Source organism: Gekko japonicus, unplaced genomic scaffold (genome assembly GCF_001447785.1).
Source record: "Gekko japonicus isolate JY-2015 unplaced genomic scaffold, Gekko_japonicus_V1.1 scaffold7237, whole genome shotgun sequence".
NCBI lineage: Eukaryota > Metazoa > Chordata > Lepidosauria > Squamata > Gekkonidae > Gekko > Gekko japonicus.
This window is the reverse complement of record NW_015175076.1, coordinates 10,266-14,870: the sequence shown is the minus strand read 5'-3', so window position 1 is coordinate 14,870 and position 4,605 is coordinate 10,266. Positions and strand designations below refer to the sequence as shown.

General features: G+C 46.6%; 1 protein-coding gene across 1 annotated transcript in view; it reads right to left on the bottom strand.

The window, feature by feature from the left end:
* The window catches only part of TMEM177 (transmembrane protein 177), a 6,222-nt gene extending 2,359 nt beyond the window's left edge, over nt 1-3,863 (bottom strand). Inside the window, 1 exon segment of the mRNA XM_015425207.1 lies at nt 3,794-3,863. The gene's annotated coding sequence lies outside the window, so the exon portion shown is untranslated.
* Between the last annotated feature and the right edge of the window lie 742 nt (nt 3,864-4,605).

Genomic DNA, 4,605 nt, shown 5'->3' with positions numbered 1-4,605 from the left:
CATATCTTCCCAAGCTGAATTTGGCAACCCAGAATTTATCCTCCCAACTACATGACGTAGGTAAGTCTGAGAAGAGTGTACAAGCCCATGGCCACACACTGAGTTTCCATGGCACAGCAGGGACTAGACCCTGATTGCGCTTATTTATTTATTTTAGGTTTTCAGATTTCCAACACTTGGCAACCAATATCCTGGCTGCAGTAAGGATATACTTACTGGGGAGCTTTGAAGATGCTATAACAATGTCCTTGGATTGTTTGTGTGTGTGTGTTCTACATATTTATTTTGTATAGTTATTTTTTCCACTGTGCTTCTCTATCTAATGTGGACTCAGCATGGCGTATTACAACACCTCCCCTCCTCTGCTTTCATTATGGTTACCAACCTCCAGGTGAGGCTTGGAGTTTTTGTACAATTACCACTGATCTCCAGACTTCAGAGATCAGATCACCTGGAGAAATGGCTGAGCTCCTCCCCTCCCCAACTCCACCCCATTCAGGCACTCCCCCCCCATATCTTCCCAAGCTGAATTTGGCAACCCAGAATTTATCCTCACAACAACTACATGATGTTGGTAAGTCTGAGAAGAGTGTATCAAGCCCATGGTCACACACTGAGTTTCCATGGAACAGCAGGGACTAGGCCCTGATTGCGCTTATTTATTTATTTTTTGAGACCAAGCCCTATGAGGAAAGGCTGAGGGACTTGGGAATGTTCAGTCTGGAGAAGAGGAGGTTCAGGGGGGACATGATTGCTCTCTTGAAGTATCTGAAGGGCTGTCACTCAGAGGAGGGCAGGGAGCTGTTCCTGTTGGCAGCAGAGGATAGGACTCACAATAATGGGTTTAAATTAAAGGCGGGAAGATACAAGCTGGATATTAGGGAAAACTTTTTTTTACAGTCAGAGTTGTGCAACAGTGGGATCAGCTGTCTCGGGAGGTGGTGAGCTCCCCCTCCCTGGCCGTCTTTAAGCAGCGGCTGGACAAACACTTGTCAGGGATGCTCTAGGCCAGTGATGGCGAACCTTTTAGAGACCGAGTGCCCAAACTGCAACCCAAAACCCACTCATTTATCGCAAAGTGCCAACACGGCAATTTAACCTGAATACTGAGGTTTTACTTTAGAAACTTTATTTCTACATTAACTTAAGTTGATCCAAACAAAGTAAGGAAAGCAATCCCAAATGCTTTCATTTACTTAAAATTATTTGACAGAGAATTCAACACTTTAATGATGGTCTGGGCCTGGCTGGGGTGATGGCTCTGAGTGCCACCTCTGGCACCCGTGCCATAGGTTCGCCACCACTGCTCTAGGCTGATCCTGCATTGAGCAGGGGGCTGGACTAGACGGCCTGTATGGCCCCTTCCACCTCCGCGATTCTATGATTCCATTTAACATAAGAGAACATAAGAACATAAGAGACGCCAATGTTGGATCAGGCCAAAGGCCCATCCAGTCCAACACTCTGTATCCCACAGGGGTCAGAAATACCAGTGCCATCAGGAGGTCCAGCAGTGGGGCCTCCTGTATTTCCCCTTAACTGGAGACCCAACTAATCCATTTGTCAAATAAGAGCTTACAAACAAGGGAAAGGAATTTACCAAAGGCATTCTAGAGAGCCAGGCTGAAATCTCTTCCTCCAGGCCCAAGTTCATAGGGGCAAGTGGGAAATTCAAATGGCCCAGGAACAAGCCAGGCTGAACGGCTCCTGAGGCATGGCAGGCCAGTGTTCAGCTCAGACTTGGCCCACGGCAGGAAGAAGCAACAGACGAGATGGCACCCAATGTCGGTACGGCTAGCCAGGTCTGAGCAGTGCTGGGAGAGCTGCTACAGCTTGACTCTGCTTTCTCTTGAGTGCCAGTGGCTAACTCCTCCTGAGGAGAACTTTCTCTATAAATTAAATGGACTGTGCTCCCCTGCAAGCTCTGAGGTCTCAAAATATATTCTGACTAGTTACAGTTTCAGGAACTAGGCCCACTTGCTAACTATCATATTCAGCAGACCATGAGGAATTTCACATTACCCTTTTTAACCCGTTTTGAAGCAGTTTTTGATCCGTTGTGGAGTAAACCGGTATAGGGCTGCCATTTCACACATGGCTTTCCCCTTCCAGTAAAGAGCTGGATCTAAAGTGGTTTGCCATTTCAGACTGCACCACTTCCTCCCCCCGCCATTTTTCGCCCATGTGGGCGAAAAACGGGGGGGGGGAAAGCGCATCGGAACTGGGAGAGGAAACTGAAGACTACTTGGAAGCGGTTGACAGATAAAACGCTTCAGCCCTGTTTCCTAAACGGGCCAGAAGCGTTTGTGTGTGAAATTACAAATATATTCCAGTAGTGAACCGGTTCTAAAATGGTTCTGTCTGAAATGACAGACCAGAAACCGTTTGGGAACCGTTCCTCTTCCGGATTATATCGTCTGTCTGAAATTCCTCCATGTTATGTAGCACTGGCTTGATTCCCTCAGCGCTCCACTCGAAATTCAAGAAAGACTAGCAATTCCCAATTTTAGTTCTTTAAGAAATAAAAATGGTGGTAGTGATAAGCAGCTGGGGCATTTGGGTTTCAACTCTCAAACAAGCCACCCTTACTTGGGAGGTTTTCCCCCTCTCAGGGGCAGATTAAGACTCACTGGTGCCCTAAACACTGACCAATCTTGGTGCCCCCCCCTCCTTTCCACACAGACCCGGTCCATTTTAGCTGTTGACCTGTCTGACCAGATATACAATGCAGGTTGCAGCAATACAAAAATGTATTCATAGGATGACACAATATCCTGTACACCCTTTCCCCAACTTTGGGGTTTTGGCCCTGGTGCCCTAAGCATGTGCCTTAGTCTGCTTCATGGTGAATCTGCCCCTGCCCCCACTGAATTAGTTGGCACTGCCAACCTCACTGAATCCATGAGAGATTAAAAAACCAGTTGCAAGCACCCTGCAAAACGTTATAGTATCTGGTTCTAATTAATCATGTATTTAATCGCAACCGACTTTACTCCTGCTGCTTCCTCTCCCCTCTCATCTCCTTCCCAGTCCATTGACGCTTAAAATATACATATCTTTACTAGAGATGTGAAGCCTTTATGTTTTTTTCCGAAAAATTGAAAAAGAAAAGAAAAAAAATTGATTATGGAACGTTTTATTTTAACATGATGAATAAAATATTTTAAGACATATCAGATTGATCTAATTTCTGTGTACTGAGGACAAGCAAGTCCTAGGTTACAAACTGAACTCTCCAATGCAAGAACAAGATGCATTTCTTCCTTTAGGAGGTGCGATTGTCAGAAGAAAATAAAAAAGTTTCAGTTTTGTTTTTGCATGTGGGTGGGTATTCTGTTTGTAATAATTGTTTGGCTACACTATATTTTTAATATGCTAGTTGTGATCATTTCATGCCAAGGAAAAATGTCCATAGTCATATTTTATGTTCCTAAAGTAACAGAATGACTTTCAATCTAGAAAAGACAAAAGAAATGCTAATGTAGCATTTCTTTCAATTTTTCCGAAAATTTCCGGGTTTTTTTCCCGAGCTCGGAAATGTTACATCTCTAATCTTTACAAAATCGGTGACTCTTCTTCAGCACAATCCGGGAACATTTGTTTCCCACAACTACAAAGCAAGCACCCCATCCTTTCCCCCTTCCCCCATCTGCTTTTTTAAAAATGCGGGGCACCTGCAGCCCTGCTCTCCCCAAGACAGCACTGAGAACAAAGGCCCGATGGGGGGGGGGACAGATCAGCGCCCCGTTTTAACCAATCGCTCTCACACACCCCAACCCCCGCTCCGACCTACCCAGACTTGCGCATTCGAGCAACAGCGACCAGCACCAGACGGGGCCACCGAGACGAGACGAGACGAGACGAGACGAGACGAGACGCTCCCACGTGGGTGCCGTAAAGAAAGCAAAGTGCTGTGAAAGCGGAGTCGGAGCACAACACCCGAGAGAGGGACAAGCTGAGACCGACGTTGCCATAGCAGCGCGCCGCGTTTCTCTGGAAACGGGACGGCGCCGCGAGCCTTCCTGTGACTTCCCCCAAAGCCTTTTTTGTTGTTGTTGTTGTTGGCTTCAGCTGTCCTCATGCTCCTTTTCTGGCCCGCGCCCCGAGTGACGGGGGACGGAGCAAATAACGAAGATGTTACGTTTTCATTTAATAAGACCCGCAACAGCTACTACAGAGATTGCTTTGCAGAAGTCGCATCGCGCCACCAGAAAAGCGATGCAAAGGAAGCCTGCACACGTGATTCGCGCGCTTGTCATTTGACTCAGCTGGGAATTTATTTTCTTTCAAGTCCGTCTGTGTTTCACGTGCAGTTATTCTCTCTGCATAGTCCAGAAAAGGGGTTGGCTTCAGCTGTCCTCATGCTCCTTTTCTGGCCCGCGCCCCGAGTGACAGGGGACGGAGCAAATAACGAAGATGTTACGTTTTAATTTAATAAGACCCGCAACAGCTGCTTCTACAGAGATTGCTTTGCAGAACTCGCATCGCGCCACCAGAAAAGAGATGCAAAGGAAGCCCGCACACGTGATTCGCGCGCTTGTCATTTGACTCAGCTGGGAATTTATTTTCTTTCAAGTCCGTCTGTGTTTCACGTGCAGTTATTCT